Source organism: Carcharhinus amblyrhynchos, chromosome 3 (assembly GCF_965287045.1).
Source record: "Carcharhinus amblyrhynchos chromosome 3, sCarAmb.v2.hapA, whole genome shotgun sequence".
In the NCBI taxonomy this organism is placed as follows: Eukaryota; Metazoa; Chordata; class Chondrichthyes; order Carcharhiniformes; family Carcharhinidae; genus Carcharhinus; species Carcharhinus amblyrhynchos.
The window spans coordinates 5,320,879-5,344,874 of record NC_137326.1 but is presented as its reverse complement, the minus strand read 5'-3'; the positions used below and the strand labels follow the sequence as shown (position 1 = coordinate 5,344,874).

Below are 23,996 nucleotides of genomic sequence, written 5' to 3'. Positions count from 1 at the left end.
CCTACCAAAGTGGACCACCTCGCACCTGCCAACATTAAATTCCATTTGCCAGTTCCTGGCCCATTCGCCCAGCCTATCTAGATCCTTCTGTAGACTCTCCACACCCTCCGCGCAATTTGCCATTCCACCAATCTTGGTGTCATCAGCAAATTTCGACACCACACACTCGGTTCCCTCCTCCAGATCATCTGTATAAATGGTAAATAGCTGAGGCCCCAGCACCGACCCCTGGGGCACTCCACTAGTCACCATCCGCCAATCCGAATAACACCCATTGACCCCCACTCTCTGCCTCCTATTTGACAACCAATCCTCTATCCACGCAAACACCCTACCCCCAACTCCATGTCCCCTGACCTTCTGCAATAACCTCTTGTGAGGTACCTTGTCAAACGCCTTCTGAAAATCAAGAAAGACCACATCCACCGGCTCTCCTCTATCCACCACCCTAGACACATCCTCATAGAACTCCAGTAAATTTGTCAGACATGACTTCCCCTTAACGAAACCGTGCTGCGTCTGCTCTATCAAGCAATTCGACTGCCCAGGGAGCAGTAACGCAAGACAAGTTTGTGCTTTAATCCTGGCAGTAGATGGACAGTGCAGGACTACCTCAGTACTGGCCCTCTGACAATGCAGCACTCCCTCAGCACTGACCCTCTGACAATGCGGCACTCCCTCAGTACTGACCCTCTGACAGAGCAGCACTCCCTCAGTACTGACCCTCTGACGGTGCAGCACTCTCTCAGTACTGACCCTTTGATAATGCGGCACTCCTTCAGTACTGACCCTCTGACAATGCGACACTCCCTCAGTACTGACCCTCTGAGAGTGCAGCACTCCCTCAGAGAGAGAGGGTGTGTGGGTGTGGAAAAGGAGATGTACACACTGAGGCAGGGGACGGGGGGAGTGGAATGTCTACTGCAGAAGGAAAGAATAAAATAAATGATAGAGCCCTTAGAAATATTTGCATACAGAGACACCTAAGCATGCAGATCCATGGTTCTTTGAAGCTGGCAACTTAAGGTGGACAAGGTGGTCAAGAAGGCATATGGTATGCTGGCCTTCATCGGCCAGAGCATTGATCATAGGAATTGGAAAATCATGTTACAGCTGGATAAGGCTTTGGTTATGTTGCATTTGGAGTATTGTGTACGATTCTGGTCGCCACACAATGTTGATGCATTGGAAAGGATGCAGAAGAGATTTACCAGGATGTTGCCTGGTGTGGAGGATGTGGACTACGAAGAAAGGTTGAACAAACTTGGATTGTTTTTATTGGAGCATCAGAGGATGAGGGGGAACCTGATAGAGTTTACAAGACTATGACAGGCTTGGATAGAGTGGACAGTCAGAGTCTTTTTCCCAGGATCGAAGGGTCAATTACTCGGAGGCGTAGATTGAAAGTGAGAGGAAGAAAGTTCAAAAGAGGTGTAAGGGACAAGTTTTTCACACAGAAGGTGGTGAATGCCTGGAACGTGCTGCCGGAGGAGGTGATGGAAGCAGATTCAATAACAACGTTCAAGAGGCATCTGGATAGATACATGAATAAGCAGGGAATAGAGGGATATGGACCACATAGAGGCAAAAATATATTAGAGAGGCATCTGTGTTGGCACAGACTTGGTGGGCCAAAGGGCCTGCTCCTATGCTGTACTGTTCTTTGTTCTTTATGGAAATGAGGGATAATAATGTGTAATTTTATAAAGATTGGTGGGGCAGAGGTGAAATTAGCACACACTAGTAGCAGGAAATGGACTCCTAGCAAATTGGCAGCTCTACTGGAAGTCAATGAGAGAAAGGCAGTTTGGTTGGTGTGAAAACAGGCTGTCAATTCACCCGCAGTCTGTTTTGCAGAAGCAATTTCCCCACTGGATTTTCTACTGACGTGGCACGTGCAGAACATAGGTGGCAGAAACTGAGGAAACCTTGACAGGGGTTGAGATAAAGTTGTATCAAGCAGAGAAGAGGTACTGAATAGCACTGGGGAAGTTGTGATGTTCAGATGGCCCAAATGTGACAGGAGCTTGCTAGTGAATAAGGTGAAAGGGGGATATATCTCACTGAAAATGACAACCGCTGCTAGTTACTAATGTTGCTGGGTAGGTATGGTATAGCTCCTGCTCTGCCCAAGACTGCAAGGAACTAGAAAAGGTCGTGAATGTAGCCCAATCCATCATGCAAACCTGCCTCCCATCCACTTCCCACTGCCTCAGCAAAGCACCAGCATAATTAAGGACCCCATGCACCCTGGACATTCTCTCTTCTGGCTTTTTTCTTTGGGAAAAAGATACAAAAGTCTGAAGTCACATACCAGCTGACTCAAGAACAGCTTCTTCCCTGCTGCTGTCAGACTTTTTAATGGACTTACCTTGCATTAAGTTGATCTTTCTCTAAACTCTAGCTATGACTGTAACACTACATTCTGCACTCTCTCCTTTCCTTCTCTATGAACAGTATGTTTTGTCTGTACAGCACTCAAGTAACAATACTTTTCATTGTACGTTAATGCATGTGACAATAATAAATCAAATAGATCAGGCAGCGTTTAATACATTCCAGAGAGAAACCAAAGGAGAGGTATAAGATGTGCACTGTAGGAGTCAGCGGACCATTAGTAGACCTGGCATTACATAAGCTCGGAGCTGCAGATTAACTAGCTGAGCCAGGGCAATGCATCATTTAAAAAAATAAGGTGGCAGGCTGCATTATACCTCAGCTTGGAGAAGAGGTAAAATTCATTAGCTCGGATGATGCCTTCTGATCCAGGTTTAAGTGAAATGTAGGAATCAATAGTTCTTTCAATGCTTCTACAGCAGGTATGTAGTCTCGCAGGACTTTCTTCCACTGTGAGTTATCCAACCATGAAAAAGAGCTAATGGTTGGAAATAAAATGTCATGCACACTTGACAGGCCTTGCAATATGTGTTTGCATCCTCCCCTTCCCACTGGAACACTGATCAGAGAATCCAGCCTGTTTACTTTCAAATGAAGCAAGATTCATTTCATGACACTTGGCCAAAGTAAGCAACATTTGATTGTCATGTTGTAATTTTACTTTTTCCCGTTCAGTGGCTGAGAACTTGCTAAGTTCCAGATAAACATAAATGGTAAAGTATACACAGACCAGCGGGGTGGAAGTCATCTTGGGTGGTAACTCACAACTGGCAATAGACAATCAGCTGTCCATTTAATCCTTCGTGTGATTTGCTTTTTGAGAATGACAGAACGCCTTAAAAGAAGCAAAACCCTGCAAATACCGGAAATCTGAATCAGTATCAAGAATGCTGCAAATACTCTGCAAGACAGGGAGCATCAGTGGAGAGAGAAAACTCTCTTAAAACTTGCACCATTTCTAACTTTTGCCACATGATATTTGACTGATGGCCAAAGAATCGAAAACATTAACAGATTTGATTTGATTTAATTTATTATTGTCACATGTATTAGTACACAGTGAAAAGTATTGTTTTTTGCACACCATGCAGACAAAGCATACCGTTCCTAGAGAAGGAAACAAGACAGTGCAGAATATAGTGTTACAGTCACAGCTACGGCGTAGAGAAAGGTTAACTTAATGCAAGGTGGGTCCATTCAAAAGTCTGACGGCAGCAGGGAAGAAGAGAGGGGATTAAGGGTTATGGGGAGAGGGCGGGAAAGTGGAACTGAGCCACGACAGATCAGCCATGATCTTATTGAATGGCGGGGCAGGCTCGAAGGGCCAGATGGCCTACTCCTGCTCCTATTTCTTATGTTCTTATGTTCTTAAGAAGCTGTTCTTGAGTCAGCTGGCACGTGATGTCAAACTTTTGTATCTTTTTTCCGATGGAAGAAGGTAGAAGGGAGAATGTCTGGGGTATGTGGGATCCTTAATTATGCTGGCTGTTTTGCTGAGGCAGTGGGAAGTGTAGACAGAGTCAACGGACGGGAGTTTGGCTTGCATGATGGATTGGACTACATTCACAACCTTTTGTGGTTTCTTGCAGTCTTTTGCAGAGCAGGAGCTATACCAAGCTGTGATACAACCAGAAAGAATGCTTTCTATGGGGCATCTGTAAAAGTTGGTGAGAGTCTTCGCTGACGTGCCAAATTTCTGTAGTCTTCTGAGAAAGTAGAGGTGTAAGTGGGCTTTCTTAACTATAGTGTCGGTATGGGGGGGGAGCCAGTTGTTGGTGATTTGGTCACCTAAGAACTTGATGCTTTCAACCATTTCTACTTCGCCCCCGTTGACTAAGCTTCCTGAAGTCGATGACAATCTCCTTCATTTTGTTGACATTGAGGGAGAGATTATTGTTGCCGCACCAGTTCACCAGATTCTGTATCTCATTCCTGTACTGTGTCTCACCATCGTTTGAGATCTGACCCACTACAGTGATGTCGTCAGCAAACCTGAAAATCGAGTTGGAGGGGAATTTGGTCATACAGGGATAGGTGTATAAGGAGTAACTGTTTCTCTTTTCACAGATGCTGCCTGGCTTGCTAAGTGTTTGCAGAACGTTTTGATGTGATGCCATTGTACAACCATCTGTTTTACGTTACTCCAAATTCCTGAACAACTCAACCTGATTAAAATAATTTTTATTTGAGCTCCCTGTTTCTTCCTCTGCCTAGCACCGCAGAGTCTAATACTGAGCTAAACAACCCAACTCTCAACTGTGCAAGCTCAATGGAAATATTAAAACCGATTAGCTTTTTTTTATTGGTAAGGTTAGTAAGGATTACAGAACCAAGGCAGGTGAACGATGTTAAGATTGGACACAATCCAACTGAATGGTTGAATAGGTCCAAGGGACTGATGGCCAACTCTTGTTCCTACAGTGAGCTAGTTCATCTCCACTAGGCGGCAATCGAAGTATCAGAATTGGCTTCCGCACCACTGAACTGAAAAGAAGAGATATAAAAACAATCAGCCTGGTGACAGCTCTTTAATGCGATCCACTGACCCCTTCGGCACAGGGGGATCAGATGACCTCCTCCTCAATAGAACAACTCAGCATTCAGAATCTTACCAACAAAGTCAAACTCAGGGAAGGTAATCAGGAAATATGGAAGTGCATGCTGTCAAGAGCTTGCATCTTCAGAACAGGAAACTTCAATGAAAGACAGTGTAGTCTTGGATCATTTTCCCATTCAACAGAGAGTTGAATTGACCATATATGTCCGTATGTATATGTGTGTATGTGTATGTGTGTGTGGTGGGTGGGTGGTGCTGCAAGGGTCACCTTTAGTGAAATAATGATGAAGATTGTTGTTTTTTTCTCCATGACAACATTGTAAAATTTACTGGTGTATTCGAGGACTGCAATTTATCAAAGGACACAGAGATATCATTACAGGGTCAGCACTGGTGTAGCCCAGCAGATCTATCAACCAGTATGTAATAATAGCCTCCCACAAGCCAGTTTTTCTGGCTCTACTTTTACATGTGCTCCCAAAACTCGAGTCACCTTGGATTCCTGAAATTCGGTCAGTTACTCGTTCTTACGAGTAAGTGGAAAGCATTGCATTTAACTTCCAACAGATGGTTTGGGCAGAAAGAGGCAAGAATTTGCATTTATAAAGCATCTTTCATGTGCTCAGGTCATCCCTAAACAATTGAGGTGTAGTCAGTGTAAACAAGGGGAGCAGCTAAATACCCAAAACAGAGCCCAGCAAACAGCAATATGATAACTGACTAGGTAATCTACTTTAGTGGTCTTTGTGAGCAAGGATACATGCAGAACATCATAACTCTCCTTTCAATGGTGTCACAGGAATTTTTTACATGTGTTGCATGAACACACATTAGGTTTAACTTCATGGTCCCTCTAACATGCCGATCTTCCTTGGTACTAGACTGAAATGCAAGCCTGGATTATGTGTTGAATTCCTAGATTGCAGGCGTGAATTTACAATCTTCTGATTCAGAGGAAAGATGGCTCCCACTGAGCCAGGGCTTACGCTAAACATTAGCCATTTTTTATATACCTTGTCAATGACTCCCCTATAATTGATAAATATCACACATTTCCCTGATGAAGAGTAGATAATTGGGGAACAGCAAGGAAGTTCGGCATGGTCTGGAATTTCGCCAACCAAGCTCAATTTCTTTCAGTGAATTTTATGCTTATTGCAAGGCAACCAGAGTACTGCTGAGTGAAACATTTTATTTTCTTGCAACTATTAGCAATGAGGACTGACAGGTCAGGTACTGCAAAAGCATTTGCAGAGCAAAGCTTACTCTACTCCACACAGGATAGGGCCATATAACCGCCCTATGTGTATAAACCTCCTTGTTTTCAAAAATTCTCTCACAGTATTTGGGCACCATTGGCAAGGTCAGCATTTGTTGCCCATTATTAATGTGCATGGAGTGTCCATTTGTCCTTGGCCCAGGAAGACTTCTTGTGGTCTCCTTGAGTAAGATTTCCAAACCTGGGGCAGTTATTATTGAGGATGTCCAAACATATTTCATGTAGAGCTCTTCTAGCAGGGGTGGGGGAACAGAAGAATGAAAGGAACATACAGATACACAAAGCCACAAATTCACTCAGTGGCACAGTGGTTAGTATTGCTGCCTCACAGTGCCAGGGACCTGGGTTCGATTGCTGTCTTGAGTCACTGTCTGTGTGGAGTCTACACATTCTCCCCCTGTCTGCGTGTTCCGGTTACCTCCCATAGTCCAAAAGACGTGCCGATTAGGTGGGTTGGCCGTGCTAAATTCTCCCTTAGTGTATCTGAACAGGTGCCAGAGTATGGCGACTAAGGCATTTTCACAGTAACTTCATTGCAGTGTTTATGTAAGCCTACTTAAACTAAACTAAATACTAGTTTGGCTGGATTTCAATTTCTTTACAAATGACTTCAGGCGGTAAAGAGTGGCAGTATGAACAAAGGGGGCAAAGAATGCTAAATGTGAGCTTGTGCATGCGTTATGGTGTGAAGCCAGGGAAGTGTGGGCACATTTTAAAACGTGAAAACAATTTTTGAATCATTGTATTATTTGCCAAGTACTGAAAAAAAACTATTACTTCTCCAGAAAAAAATTAGGGGAAATCTGTATATTTTTTGAGATAATGTTTCACAATTTTCCAACAGCCCTGGTATCAGAAGGCTACGCATCTGAATTCCAATTTATTTACCTTTATTTCAAAACAATTAGGAATCTAAACTGCTTCTGCAGGAAAAAATAAGCAGTTGATTTGGAAGATGTTACAATATAAGCAAAGGATTTGTAAGTTCACAATTTGTGCTATGATCACCTGAACATAAAATTGTGTAAAACATGATTCCAGTCAGCTAGTGTAAAGGTATTTGATATTTGGAATTCTTTAATATACACTAAGTTGTTGGAGCTGCCCTTGGTGATGGTGATCATTTCGTTCAGTCCCGGTGGGAATACTGTATCCAATTCCAGGCACCATTCTTCAGGAAGGATGAGTGAGCTTTGTAGTTGGCACAAAATATATTTACTAGAAAGGTTCCAGGACTGAGGAATTACAGTTGTGTAAATAGACTGGAAAAGCCGGGGTTGTACGCTTTAAGGTTAGGAAGAGATTTAATAGAGGTGTTTTCAATCTTGAAGGGCTTAGATAAGAGTAATGGAGTATAGGGTTAGAGCACAGTGGTTAGAACTGCTGCCTCACAGCACCAAGGACCAGGGTTCAATTCCCGGTTTGGGTCACTGTCTGTGCGGAGTTTGCATGTTCGCCTAGTGTCTGTGTAAGTTTCCTCTGGGTGCTCTGGTTTCTTTCCACAGTCTGAAAGACGTACTGGTTAGGTGCATTGACCCAAACAGGCGCTGGAGTGTGGTGACTAGGGGAATTTCACAGTAACTTTATTGCAGTGTTAATGTAAGGCATACTTGTGCCTAATAAATAAAAACTTTAACTTTATTGAAGGAAGTGAGAATGGAAATTGCAGGGATGCTGGCCTTAACCTTTCTGTCTTCTCTGGACACAGGAAGGTATCAGAGGACTGGAGAATGCAAATGTTATGCTCATATCCAAAAATGTTTGTAAGGATAATCCCAGCAATTACAGACCAGTCAGTTTAACATCAGTTAAAGGTTTCAGGAACAATTATTCGGGATAGGATTAGTTATCACTAATGAAAAATGTGGGTTGATTAGGAAGAGCTAGCATGAATTTCTAAAATGGAAATCATGTTTAACTAACTTTCAGAAGTTTTTTGAGGAGGTAACAAAAAGATGTGATGCATCTGGATTTTCAGAAGGCCATACAACAGACTTGTGAAAGAAGTTACAGCTCATGGAATAAACGGACAGTTGCAACATGGATACAATATTGGCCAAATAATCGGAAAAAGAGAAATGGTCAATGCATATTTTTTTGGCCGGAGAAAAGTTTGTAGTGGTGTTCCCCAGGGGTCAGTATTGGCACCCTTGCTTTTTCTGATGTATTAATGATCTAGGTCAGGGGTCTCCAAACTACAGCCCACAGGCTACATCTGGACCACGGCAGGCCACATCCGGATTGGAGTTTGGAGATCACTGATCTAGGTCTTGATGTTTGCAAATGACACAAAACTTGAAATATTAATAATGTGAAGAGGAGAATATAGAACTTCAAAAGGACATGGACAAGTTGGTAGATTGGGCAGATGGGGCCAGATGAGGTTCAATGAACATAAGAACATAAGAAGTAGGAGCAGGAGTAGGCCATCTAGCCCTTCGAGCCTGCCCCGCCATTCAATAAGATCATGGCTGATCTGTTGTGTCTCAGTTCCACCTTCTCACCCTCTCCCCATAACCCTTAATCCCCTTGCCTATCAAAAACCTATCAACCCACGTCTTAAATATATTTAGCAAGGCAGCCTCCACCACTTCAACGGGCAGAGAATTCCAGAGATTCACCACCCTTTGAGTGAAGAAGTTCCTCCTCAACTCTGTTCTAAACCGCACCCCCCCTTTATCTTGAGGCTGTGCCCTCTAGTCCTACTGTCCTTTCTGAGCGGGAAGAGCCTCTCCACCTCTATCCTATCCATCCCATTCATCATCTTATATGTCTCAATGAGATCTCCCCTCATTCTTCTAAACTCTAACAAGTACATAAGAATTTTGGGATGAAGGAAATGGACTGACAATATAAAGTAAGGGGCAATATAAGCAGGAGCAGAGGGACCTGGATGTATATGTACATAGATCACTGAAGGCGGCAGGACAGGTGAACAGAGCAGTTAAAAAAACATACAGTGTTCTGGGCTTATTAATAGGGGCATAGAGTACAAATCGAGAAGGTTATGCTAAACCTATATAAGACAATAGTTAGACCGGATTATGGTGTATTGTTCTGGACACCACACTATACAAAGGATATTAATGCATTGGAGAGATTGCAGAAGAATGGTTCCAGGGAAGAGAAACTTCAATTATGAGGACAGATTGGAGAGCTTAGGTCTACTCTCCTTGGAGAGAAAAAGGCTAGGATGAGGTTTGATACAGATGTTCAAAATCATGAGGGGGTTGCACAGAGTAGATGGGAAGAAACCCTCGTAAAAGGATTGTAAACAAACACAGCTTTAAAGAGAATTGCAAAAGAAGCAAACGTGACGTGAGAAAAAACTTTTTCACACAGCGAGTGTTTCAGGTCTCAAATGTACTGCTAGGAAGTGTGTTTGGAGAAGGTTCAATTGAGGCATTCATGACAGTATCAGATGATACAAATGTGAGGTAATTCATTTTGGAAGGTTTAATATTTAGGAAATATACAGTAAATAGCAGAACCCTTAGGAGTACTGATAGGCAGAGGGATTTGAGTGTACTGCTACACAGGTCACTGAAAGTGGTAATGCAGGTGGAGAAGGTAGTCAAGAAGGCATATGACATGCTTGCCTTTATCGGCCAGGGTACTGAGTTTAAAAATTGGCAAGTCATGTTGCAGCTTTATAGAACCTTAGTTAGACTGCACTTGGAATACTGTGTTCAATTCTGGTGGCCACACTACCAGAAGGATGTGGAGGCTTTGGAGAGGGTACAGACAAGATTTACCAGGATGTTGCCTGGTATGGAAGGCATTAGCTATGAGGAGAGGTTGGAGAAATTTTGTTTGTTCTCACTGGAGTGACGAAGGTTGAAGGGCGGCCTGATAGAAGTCTACAAGGATTTGAGAGGCATGGACAGAGTGGATGGTCAGGAACTTTTTCCCAGGGTGGAAGAGTCAATTACTAGGGGGCATAGGTTTAAGGTGCGAGGGACAATGTTTAAAAGAGATGTATGAGGCAGATTTTTTTACGCAGAGAGTGGTGGGTGCCTGGAACTCGTTGCCGGGCGAGGTAGTGGAAGCAGGTATGAAAGTGACTTTAAGGGGCATCCTGACAAATACATAAATGAATTGGGAATAGAGGGGTATGGTCCCCGGAAGGGTAGGGGTTTTCATTAAGTTGGGCAGCATGGTTGGTGCAGGCTTGGAGGACCAAAGGCCCTGTTCCTGTGCTATAATTTTCTTTGTTCTTTGTTATTTGACATCTTGAATAGAAACAACTTGCAGGGGTATGGGGAAAAGGCAGAGGAATGGCACTGAATTATAACGCTCATTTGGAGAGCTGGGGCAGATATGATGGGCCAAATGATCTCTTTCTCCACCGTAACACTACATTCTGCACCTTCTCCCTTCCTTCTCCCCAATGTACTCTATGAAGGGTATGTTCTGTCTGCATAACATGTAAGAAACAATACTTTTCACTGTATACTAATACATGTGGCAATAATAAATCAAATCAAATCAAAGTGACAATTCTACGATTCTGTAAGAAAAAGAAACTGCTTCCAAGGGCTGAAGGGTCAATAGTTGGAAGACACAGATTTCAGCGATTAGCAAAAGAACCAGAGGCGACATGAGGAAAACCTTTGTATGCAATGAGGGGTTAGGATTTAGGATGTACTACTGCCCAATAGGGTGCTGCATGCAGATTCAAAAGTAGCTTTTGTAATAAGTCTTTGGAGGCAGAAGTCCCTTCACCAAAACCCTGTATTTCCAATTCCAACACCGGTACACAGAGTCCTCGCAGTCAGCAGTCTGCCTTCGGGAGTGTCAGAGGAACTGACACTCCCAGTTAAGTACAAGGCAGAGATTCCCTGATTGGCCTATCAATTGGATCCTTAATCAGGGAGTTCATACTCCAATGAGCTAACCACAATGGTCTGATTGAATTCACTGCAGCTTTCTAACAGCATGAGATAAAAATATGAAGTAGTTGTAATTGCAGGAACAAGGGAAAGAGTGAGGGATTGAGTCTGACCGGATTGCTTCATGAAAGTCTGCACAAACCTTCTTTAATCAATGAGGAGCAGGAAAGGAAGGTGATGGTTTGATTATTCAATTAAAGCTTGCTGAATAGACTTGCCACCCATATTATTCCACAAGTGACTAAGGCTATTGAACCGTAAGCAGCATGACACCAAGCAGGAATTCCAGTGAAACATAAGGCACATTTTTTTCACTGTAGTGATGGAGGGCACCATTGTCAAATAAACTTGTCGAAGAACTCAGGACATGGAACTGCTTTATCGTATATTGGTACTCAAGATGTACGCCTGACTGTGGAGTAATGTGATAGGGTCTCTTCTGCACCTACCAGACTAACATAACAACCCAGAATGGCTATGTCAACCACCTCACCCATTGCCACTATTCTATTACTTACATCCTATGAGCAACAAAGAGTGTTCAGACCAGTGAGCAGTCTGCTAGCGCTCGGAAAAGCTGGTGATGTATCAACAGAAGTTTGTTGATTCCAGTTTGGTAGCTCTGAAGAAGTTTTCATCGTCTTACATAGGTTATATTTCAAAATGCACAAAGGGTAAAAGCTAGGAGCTATCATACATACAGCTAGCTATGTTCAACATTCAACTGGCCCTGGGTGATGGGTCATGTGCTCTCTGTGGTTGGTACTGTACTCAGCCAGACATATATGCCAGGCCATTACACCACAACTCCCCCGCATGTCTTTACCAATGTATTTTCAGTGATTATAAATGCCAGGGCTCCCTTTGGTGCAGCATATTTCAGCATCAAGTTTGCACAGTGAGCAAAGTAGGCTTGATGCTGAAATAGGGGCATATCAAAGATATCCTTCAGGATACCCTGGTCAGATCATTTCATGCTGTGTATCACACAAACCCATGAATGGACCAAAATTGTCACTTTCAGTTGTGAAAAGTGCCCAGTCTACTTCAGATTACCCTGAAAGGCCAAGGTATCTTCAAAAAATTGGCAATAAGTGAAACGATTTAATGTGTTTTATAAATTTCAGTGCCAGTGTGGTGCTAGGTATATAGGTGAAATGTCACAAAGACTGGTTAACGTATCATACGGCATATCCCTTCTACTGTTCGCAACGGGCAAGATATAGTCTGTACCCAACCAGGCCGTACTTGCAAACACATTGTCCAATATTAGATGCGATTCCATGATTAGACAAATTCAAATTGCCATTCTGAACCCTTTTATATCTCTCCCCTCTCACCTTAAACCTATGTTCTCTAGTTTTAGAATCTCCCACCTTTGGGAAAAGATGTTGACTATCCACCTCATCCATGCCCCTCATTATTTTATAGACCTCTACAAGTTCTTGTTTTTCCTTTAAAACTCAATTTCCTGATGCAAAGGTTGACCTCTACACTGATCAGCTTGTCTTTAGCAGAGCACAATTTCTCTACACTGCTCTGGTTCTGTAACTGCAAATATACAGTAAAGGGTAAAAGATAGGAGCTGTCTCCATGCCTGCCAATTCTCACAGCTCTGTCCAACACTCAACTGAGCCTGGGTGTGGGTCATATGCTCTCTTATATCATTGTGTGGGCGGTACTGTACTCAGTCCCACATTAACTCTCCATGTGCCAGACCCTTATACTATATTTCCCCACAAGCATAGGAATATCAACAGGTCAGGTAAAACAGGCTGAACATAACAGATAATTGCCACTGAAATATGCTGTGGTTACAGCAGAAATAATTAAATATAAACCTGCTATCAACACATCAATTGTTAGTTGAGTCTTTTAAGATGGGAAATTAAACCTGAGTGTTGGAATCAGCTGGGGTGCAGCATCAGCTGTACCTTGGCACATTGCCATCTGCAGCTGTTATGCTGATAACTGAGCCAGCGCACCACAGATGATACTCCAGCTGATTCTGGTATTCAAGTTTGTGTTTTCACTTTCTTAAAAAGAGACATCGAACCAGTTTGTCAATCTCACAATCTTCCCTCCCCCTGTACGATCCAGGGGCATTCAAAAATACCCAAGCTTCAGCTTGGCAGATCGCTAGCTCCCAATGTGTCTTTGTTCTGACTTTTCAACCTCAGCAGCACCCTGTAAGAAGGAGCTTGGCCTTCTACCTGGATTCACAGCAAGCTCACTGGCTAGGGATGTGCAGATATTAAATGAACACTCGGGTTCACTCTTATGCCTTCTGGTGGTCACTGAACATGCTCAATTGAATTACAGCACAGCAGCGCGTTACCAGCTGCCTATCCCTCTACAGTGTAATTGTTTATTAATCCAACCAGCTGGTTTATTAGGACATCAGAGGCCACCAGAATGAGCAGCAATAAATTGTAAAAAATAATAAAATGTCTTCACATTGTGTTTGAGTAGGTTAGTTCTTCATGAACTCACAAAGCAGCTTGCAGCCAATGAATTAGTCTGGAAGTATAGCCAACGGTTACTGCGCTGGAAAGGCAGCACACAGTAAAGTCCCACAATAGGCACGTGAGATGAATGACCAGGTAATTTGTACTGGGTGGTATTTATTGAGGGATGAGTATTGGCAGCTACCTCAGGACAAACTCTTTCTCTTCTTCAAGAGCGAGTCATGGGATCTGTTCTGCCACCAGAAAGGGGCAACGGAGGTCAATTTAACATCTTACCTGAAAGAAGGAATCACTGACATTGCAATATTTCTTCAATACTGTATCGAATTGCCAGCCCAGATCATAATATTCAATTCCACAGAGTTAGCAGAAAATAAACCATCAGACGTATCTATTCTTGTACTTTTCTTTTTAACCAATGTTTCCGCCCTCATCAGTAAGATTTGCTTGTTGAATATCACGTTCCTTGGGGAGGCGAGAGAGGTCAAAAACAGCTGCTAATCAAAACACTAGGGGGGGGTTGAGTTAGGTCTGACAGAGCTGACTCTATTACTGTGACAACAACTAATGCATCAACATTTCTCTAGTGTATAAATTAAGCGCTTCATTGATTTCACTGCCTCAGATTAATATTTGAAAGGGTAAAATAAGCAGACTGGATAAATTGCAAGTAATGCTTTTGCAAGGTTCTTTTTGGCCTTACTGACTATTTTCAACATTTTCATCGACTTTCCAATGGTCTTGACTGTGTTCCTTGATCTTAAATTAACTGTACCTTTGTTGCGAGCTCAAAAGTCATTATCAATTAACCGTGGTGACTCAGAATGCCAACCACACAGTAAGTGTCTAAGCACTTTTCCCTTTCCTTGCTTGATGTTAAATTCCTGTTGCAAACACTTTGTATATTTGACAGTGAATTTCTGTTGCAAGCTATTGCTTTATGAAGATAGATTACCTACCTCTGCAGGAATGTATTAATTCTTTGAATAAAGTTGTACTCAATTAGCTATTCACCAATAAAGGAGAGAATAAAACGCTGCAAGGATGAAGGCCATTAAAGACATGTCCAGTGATTGGCATTTCATGAAAATATCCTTGTTCCAAATCCCTTCACGGACTGGCCTTTCCCCATCTCTGTAATCTCCTCAAGCCTCACAAGCCTCTGAGATACTTGTGTTCTTCTAGTTGTGGCCTCTTGAGCATCCCAATTTTAACTGTTCCACCACTGGCAACCCTGCCATCAGCTACCAAGGTCCCAAACTCTGGAATTTCCTCTTTAAACCTCTCAGGCACTCCAACTCTCTTTTAAGATGCTCCTTAAAACCTATCTTTGACCCAACTTCTGCTCATTGTCCAAATGTCACTTGACATGGTTTGGTTTCAACTTTAGTTTTATAATGCTTCTGTGTGATACATCTCAGGGCGTTTATTATGTAAAAAGTGTCAAGTAAATGCATGTTGTAATTTGAGCCATAAACTTTTCACATGCCTTATAAAGACAACTCCCTCCCTCCTTGATGCTTCCATCGATCTTTCACTGAAAAGAAAGCACAACCATCATAGAAAGAGTTGCAGGAGGGAACAGATGAATCTCTGGGGTAGTACCAAATGGGCAGCAGTGGACTATTTAGCATTCTATTCAATAGATGCATGATTTTCTCTTCCATTGTAACTGCCAGTTACAATGGCAGTTGTAACCTTGCACAGAAGAACAGGATGCTGGATAGAAAAACTAAAGGAAATAAGAAACAGCATTAGGTTAAAACTGTTTCTCTCTGTACAGATGCTGCCTGACCTGGTGTGTATTTCCAAGAGGAGATGGCAGTGTAGTGGTAATGTCACTAGGCTATCAATTTAGAAATCCAAGCTAATGCTTTGAAGACATGGATTCAAATCCCACCATGGCAGTTGGTGACAATTAAATCCAATTAATAAACTTGGAATGGAAAGTTGGTCTCAATAATGGTGACTCTGATAACATTGATTTTTGTAAAAACCCATCTGGTTCACTGTTTTGTATTTAAGGTGGTTGTATCTCTGCTGGGATAACATCATGTGACCTGCAGTGATGTAGGTAGAGGTTTTCGTGGGATTTTGCAGCTTTTCCAACTTAGAGCTGAAACAAGAAACCTTAATAAACCTGCATTTGTTTTACGGAAACCCACAAATGTGGCACCTGAATAGCTTTCTCTTTATAATAACTCTCTGTCGATAAGTAACAAAGAGGGAACTGGCGATGAGGGTCGGACAAATTTGTTGACTGAATTCAAGAAATAAAGAAAACGCAGCATTTTGGATTGAAAAGATGATCATAAGGCAAGGAAAATAAAATCCCTGATGCACTACAGTCTGTGGGTGGAGGCAGGTAGGGTGTTAAACAAATATTTCACATCTGTCTTCACTTATGAGAATGAGGAGGTAGTTATGGAACTTGTGGAGAGAGATTAAGAGGCTCTAGAGAAAATTATCATAGGGACTGACAAGGTATTGGTGGAATTAAAAGTGGCCAAATCTCCAGGTCCGGATGAATTGTGTCCCAGGCTGTTGTGGGAGGCAAGGGAGGAAATTGCAGGGGCTCTGACCCAAATTTTTAATTCCTCCCTGGCCACCAGGGAGGTGCCAGAGGACTGGAGAACAGTTAATGTCGTCCCACCATTTAGGAAAGGTTATAAAGCCAAGCCAGGGAACTACAGACCAGTGAGTCTCACATCTGTGTTTGGAAAATTACTAGAAAAGATTTAGAAGCTGAGAATCTATCTCCATTTGGACAGGCAAAGTTTGATCATGGATAGTCAGCATGGTTTTGTCTGTTGTGAGGTCATGCCTAACAAACTTGATTGAATTTTTTGAGCATGTAACCAAGTATGTGGATGAGGGTAATGCGGTTGATGTAGTTTACATGGATTTCAGCAAAGCCTTTGACAAAGTCCCACATGGGAGACTTATTAAGAAGGTCAATGCACATGGGGTACAGGGTGATCTGACAAGGTGGATTCATAATTAGCTTAGTGGTAGGTGACGGAGGGTGGTGACAGATGGCTGTTTTGGTGACTGGAGGTCATGCTGGGCCCCCTATTGTCCATCATTATATAAATGACAGATGACTATGTAGGGGTGGCGGGGGGGAGGGGCGTGTAGGATCAGTAAGTTAGCCGATGACACAAAGATTGAGCAGGTGGAGTGTCTTGGGTTACAAGAAGATATACATGAGATGGTCAAATGGGCAAATAAGTGGCAGATGGAATTTAACTCTGAAAAGTGTGAGGTGATGCACTTTGAAAGGGGTAATTTGACAAGGAAATAAACTATGAAAGATCTGGCACTGGCAAGTTCCAAAGAATGAAGGGACCTTGACGTGTTTGTCCATAGATTTCTGAAGATGGAAAGGCAGGTAAAGAAGGTGGTGAAAAAGGCATATGGCACACTCGCATTTATCAATCGGGATATAGATTACAAAAGCAGAAAGGTCATGATGAAATGGTAAAAAACTTTGGTGAGGCCACAGCTGGAGTACTGTGCACAGTTCTGGTCATCACATTATAGGAAGGAAATGAATGCACTGGAGGGTGTGCAGAGGAGATTCACTAGGGTGTTGCCTGGGATGGAACATTTAAGTTATAAAGAGAGGTTGGATAGGCTTGGGTTGTTTTCTTTGGAGCAGAGAAAACTGAGGGGCAACCTAATCGAGGTGTTCAAGAATATGAGGGGTGTGGATAGGGAGCAGCTGTTCCCCTTTGTTGAAGGGTCAGTCGCTAGAGGACACATGTTAAAAGTGAGGGGTGGGAGGTTTTGAGGTGATTTGAGGAAAAACCTTTTTACCCAGAGGGTGGTAAGGGTCTGGAATGCGCTGTCTGGGAGGATAGTGGAAGGGGGATGCTTCACATCCTTTAAAATTTGGCATGCCATAACATTCAAGGCTATGGGCCAAGCGCTGGCAAGTGGGATTAGGTGGGCAGGTCAAGGCCTTTCACGCATTGGTGCAGACTCGATGGGCCAAAGGGCTTCTTCTGCACTTTAGGATTCTGTCATTACAAAAAGGTTTAGAAAACAAATCATGAGTAAGCAAGAAACAAAGATTAAACTTATTTACTGTTAAGCAAAGTGGGTAGACCGCCAAGCTGCGGGGACCATGCACACGGTGACTGAAACAGGCTGCAGCAACAGAGACTCACAGGACAGAAAACAAAATGTTTATGGGACTTTAAAGAGAAGCTACCACTCGGGTGAAGAGGAAAAGCTCCAGGCAAAATAAAATGTTGCATTGTTAGACAGGATGATCTCTTGCATTGTACAAGGAAGAGGGGAAAACTGAAGAAAGTATAAAACCCGGGCTAATATTCATTACTGGCCAGAGGAGGGAGTGCCCTGATGTATTTGATTAAAAATGTGAGAGTTGGAACTCATACCCAGAAGGAATCCAATTTTATCTCCAAGCAAATCACGTACCAGATGGCTTGAAGGTTGTAACACTTCTCAGTTTGATAGGGCGCAAAGCTTTTACATTGCTACAAAGTCAGAGTTAAAACTGATGATGGGCTGACAAAAGTCTCAGAAAAACACTTCTTGCCGAAACTGCTCATTATTGCAAAAATAATTAGGTTCCACTGACGAAGCCAGGAGGAAGGCAAAAGCATTTTCACAGCTTGTAGTGACTTTATGAAGGCTAACTCAATGTTGCACATTTTGTGCAACACTTGATGGCATTTTTCATGATAGGTTGGGGCGTGGAAGCTATTCAGAGAAAGTTACTGAACTGACTCTTGAATCAGCAACAGACATCGCAGTGTAAATGGAGCTGCCTGTGAAAGAGACTTTGCGGTTCAGAGTTGAGGTGAAGATTTGGAGACCAATGAAAATAATTCTGCAAAGCTACAAGCATGTCAGCAATGTGCACAAGTTGGACAAATGCTGAAGTAGGGAAAAAATGGAAGGACTATAGCAAAAATGGCAATATTGCTGAAGAATGCTGGGCACGGCAAACTTCCTCTACACCAAAACTGTCTAAGAAAAAGAAAACAACCAAGTCTACAGGAAAAATCTATGAGATGAAGGCGAAGGTGAAGACACCTTAGGAGATTATTGTGCCAAAACAAGTTCAAGAAAGAGTAGGCGTCTTGTCGGTACATGACAATTCACAATGTTTTTGAGTATTCCCAAAATTTGATGATAAAGTAGTCAAAATGGAAGTGGATACTGGGGCTGAAGTATCATTGATGTCTGTGACAATCTATAAGCAAAAGTTGAAGCATTTACCATTGAAACCATCAAATGTTATCCACAGAAGAGATCATACCATAAAAGGATTAATTAGGGTAAAAGTGGAAGTGAATGGACAAACAGCAGAATTGCCTCTCTGCGTTGTTTGTGGAAAATTTCCTGCTTTATTCGGTACAGCATAGTTGGTAAAAATTAAACTCAAGTGGTGAGCTATAAATTAACTGGTCGATAGTAAGACTAACCCACAGCAACTTCTGGAATAGTACAAAAGTGTGCATGAAAACTCACTGGGCTCAACGACAGGAGATTTTTAGAAGTTTTTTTTAAGTTTAAAGTTTATTAATTTATTAGTCACAAGTAGGTTCACATTCACATTGCAATGAAGTTACTGTGAAAATCCCCTAGTTAAAGTCTAACTCAAAATTAAGCCAAACAGAATGCCAAAATATCTAGAAGTCAGAACAGCACCATATGTTATCAGGCCCAAAGTCAAAGAAAAATTAGAAAGACTAGTCAAAACAGGAATCATTGAACCAGTTACTACAAGCGACCGGGCTACACCAATTGTGCCTGTAATAAAACCTGATCATTCAGTGAGGCTATATGGAGATTTCAGGCAACTATTTACCCCAGTATTGTGCGCTGATCAATATCCACTGATGCTGATTGAAGACATATTTGCTGGACTATCCGCAGGCTGAATATTCAGTAAAATAGATCTATTACAAGCATATTTACAAATGAATGTGGCTGCAAGTTCATGACCATTATTCACTATCATGACACACAGAGGTCTGTTTCAATTCAGGATAACATCCACACCTGCTCTATTCCAGAGACGAAAGGATCAAATTCTGAGTGGACAAAATGGTATGATGTTATATAAAGATACCTTTATCACAGGTTCAAGTGAACGTAGCACTTGAAGAACTTGGAAGCTATATTAAAATGTCTGCAAAAACATAATCTCCTAGTCAAAAAGGAAAAGTGTGACGTTTTCGATACATCCATGAAGTACTTAGGTCTCATCATTAATAAAGATGGCTTTCATAAGAAACTGAAAAAGATTGATAGCAATTTTAAAAAATGTGATGTAACTGAGACCACTTCTATAGAAGGTTGCATACAACCCAACAGAAACAGAAATCCACCTGAGAAACTGTCTTATTAATTGTATATATGGGAGATAATGATACAAAATAATGTATCTACTGTTCAATTGGGTCTGTTGTTGGAACATTAAGAAAATAACTAAAGTAGTAAAGGGGGAGGGATGTTATGTATTTAAAATGGTTGCTGGTATAACGTCACACGACCTGTAGTGAGTTAAGCAGAGAGATTTATGGGTTTTTGTGGCTCTCCCGTCTTAGGCCTGGAACAAACAACATCTCCTTAATAAACCTGCATCCTGTTTTACTGAAACCCACAAATGTGGCACCTCATTACTTTTCTCTTTGTGGTAGCTCCCAGTTGATATGTTAAGCTCACTAATGTCCTTTCATCAAGGAAGTCCTCATCTGGTCTGCCCTACATGTGACTCCAAGCCCAAAGCAATGTGGTTGACTCTTTACTGCCCACTGAAGTGGCTGGGCAAGTCACTCAGTCCAAGGGCAATTACGGGTGGGCAACAAATGCTGGCCTTGCAAAGTAATGCCCACATCCCATGAAAGAATAAATAAAAAGTTCACGTTCTTATTTCAGAAAAGAAATAGATTGACTAAGTTTATGCACACCATGAGAGACAAACAGTTTGCTTGAGTTATAAATTGCTTTTATTTTAAAAAGTCCAAATAGTGGAACTAACTCTGCACATCAATTGATTGTGTGATTGAAGTGAAGAAATAACAATTTCTTCAGTAAAATGAAACTCAAACTATCATGGGGAGAAACTATAAATGAGATTTCAATACAATCTGCCCTCCTGCCAAACAAACGAAGTACCACTGAACTTTCAAGGAGTTTGACATTTTATGGATGTTCCTCTCATCGTTGTTGGAGAATGCAAGAGGAAAGAAATAAAGAGCTATGGAAAACTAAACCTGTCCTGACTCTCACTCTCTCTCTTGTAGATTTTGAATCTTTATTGGCCGAAGGATCCACTTATAAAATCGTGCATAAATATAACTGAGGTGACCTGGAGAAAGCTGAATAGGTGTAATTTTTAAAAAAATATCTGGCTCTGGGGTCTTCTGTCATCGTTTTGAGGATCGCATTCTCTGATTCCATCTGTCTTTTGAACGAAGACTGCAAAGTTGTGATCTTAATGAAACAAAGCTTCCGTGCAAAAGCATGCAGCGTTATTAGCCATGTTCCAATTCTGGCAGGGTGTAATGACTTACCTTCAGCATTAATTGTTGTAACAGACTTCTTATTGATATAAAAGAAAATGGTACTGGCCAAATTAATCCAATGATGTGATAATTACAGGACAATACATAGTGTTGGACATCAGCGTATATAAGGACAACCAGTGTCCTGCACTAGTTTGTACACAGGTTATGCAACTGGAGCAATACTTGTGAACCAGGAGATGCCAGGTCTTGGTATAGTTTGGTGTACAAGGCAGCTTAGAACTTACCTCAACCAATGTCCTTGTTCAGTAGAATTTCCTCTGGTCATAGAGTTATAGAGGCTTACAGCATGGAAACAGCCCTTCTGCCCAACTTATCCATGCCTCTCTTTTCTTTAAAACCTCTAAACTAATCCCAATTGCCTGCATTTGGCCCATATCCCTCTGCACCCATGTAACTATCTAAATGCTTTTTAAAAGACAAAATTGTAGCCGTCTCTCCTACTGGCTCTGGCAGCTTGTTCCAGACACTCACCACCCTCTGTGTAAGAAATTGCCCCTCTGGACACTTTTGAATCTCTCCCCTTTCACCTTAAACTTATGCCTTCTAATTTTAGACTCCCCTACCTTTGGGAAAAGATATTGACTTTCTAACTGATCTGTGCCCCTCATTATTTAATAGCCCTTGATAAGATCACCCCTCAGCCTCCTACGCTCCAGAGAAAAAAGTTCCAGTCCATCCAGCCTCTCCTTATAACTCAATCCATCAAGTCCCAGTAGCATCCTAATAAATCTTTTCTGCACTGTTTCTAGTTTAATAATATCCTTCCTATAATAGGGTGACCAGAACTGTATACAGTATTCCAAGTGTAGCCTTACCAATGTCTTGTACAACTTCAACAGGACATTCCAACACCTGCATTCAATGTTCTGACCGATGAAACCAAGCATGCCGAATGCCTTCTTCATCATTCTGTCCACCTGTCCCTCCACTTTCAAGGAGCTATGAACATGTATCCCTAGATCTCATTGTTCTATAACTCTCCCCAATGCCTCACCATTAACTGAGTAATTCCTGCCCTGGATCCAGCTACCAAAATGCATGACCTCGCATTTGTCTAAATTAAACTCCATCTGCTATTTGTCAGCCCGCTGGCCTAATTGATCAAGATCCCATTGCAATTGGAGATAACTTCCTTCACTGTTCACTATGCCACAATCTTAGTGTCAACATGTGTGACAACATGAGTAAGCCAATCATACACGTCTTCTGTCTCAATGAGGTTAAGCATATAGGGGTTGTTACAAATATGAAGTTTATAAGTTTGTTATGTTTTGGGACTGGGTGCCTATATCCAAGGTAAAATGGAAAAGGATCATGTTACCTACCCCAAATCCTGCTTGACAACAAGACTGGGTGGTTTGTTTGCGATGTGGATTAGGATTGCAAACTATGATTAAATGTATTCTTAGATTTTTCATCACCAGACTTGCCCCACATTCTAGTCATTAGTTGGCCAATAAATTCATAGTTGGATGCCTATCTTCCTCCGCCAGTTGGAAAGCCAAAAATACTCTAACCAGTTGGATGTTGCTTGACTCTCAACCAAACAGCCTCTGCCACACCCCTCCCCCATTTTAATTTTTAAAAATATCTAACTAAGGGAAATATTGGAAGAAAATGACAGAAAAACTCAGTTTTTTTTAATGTCCTGATGATTTTTCTCCAAGGTTGCACATAGCAGTTTTCTAGAGATTGTTCTTCAATTCCTGGAGATTTCAGGCCAGTCCTGAAGGGCTGGCAACCCTAACAGGGGCAGTGAGGCCCAGACTGATCTGTTGGGAAGAAGGTGCAAACTGCTCACACCTGTGGACAATGGCAAGTGCACTTGTGATGAGTTTGAGTGGATAACTTATTAGCATTTCTACCTGGATAAATGGCCCATGTGATTGACTTTGCCACAGAGCTGGACTTTGAGACAGAAAAAGATCCATAGCAAAGCCACTGTAGTATACAATTAGAAGGTTTTTCTTAAGATATCCCTGAACCTTATTGATAGGTCGGTCTGAAAGAGTGGGAGAAAAAGATTGTGCCTTTAAGAAATGTATTTCTCATGTTTTTTGTGCAGGATCTGTTGTGGCAGCTTGTTTCAATTTCAGAGCTGTTCTGTCTGTATATAATACAGTACAGTTATTACATCAGCATTATTGATCTTAGTTATTATACTATTTGTTTTGAACTAAACTAATGCAGGATTCTGTTATTTAGTGTTTCCCACTAGGATATTGTAGAGTAGGGTTTGATTAAGTTGATTGACAGGTAAGGTCATATGACTGAGGGCAGCACAATGGCACAGTGTTTAGTACAGCTGCCTTACAGCACCAGGACCCAGGTTCAATACCAGCTTGGGTCACTGTCTGTGTGGAGTTTGCACATTCTCCCTGTGTCTGCATGGGTTTCCTCCGGATGCTCCAGTTTCCTTCCACACTCAAAGATATGCTCATTGGGTTGATTGGCCATGCTAAATTTACCCTAGTGTCAGTGGGTTTACGGGAATAGGGTCTGGGTGGGATTGTGGTTGGTACAGACTCGATGGCCTGAATGGTGTCCTTCTACACTGTAGGGATTCTATGATTCTATGACTGGGTGAAACTAGGCTTTCACAGAGAATTCTAGGCAGTCTGCTTTTTGAGATCTTTAGTGAGAGGTTGCTTTCTCTGTATCTCTTTGAAGGGGAGACTGGAATCTGCCAAGAAATAAGTCTTTTTCTCTGAGATTCCACTGCCTGGAGGTGGGAGTTTCTCTGGAAGTTACTGCGTGAGAATTAGAAGACAAATGTCCATTTGGATCACTTTCCTGAGGTGTTAAAAGGGCAGAAATCTAGTACTCATGTAA

General features: G+C 42.0%; 1 protein-coding gene across 1 annotated transcript in view; it reads right to left on the bottom strand.

Annotated features, from left to right (window-relative positions):
- The window catches only part of LOC145341307 (MICOS complex subunit mic25-like), a 426,042-nt gene that overhangs the window by 77,869 nt on the left and 324,177 nt on the right, over window positions 1–23,996 (bottom strand). The window lies entirely within an intron of this gene.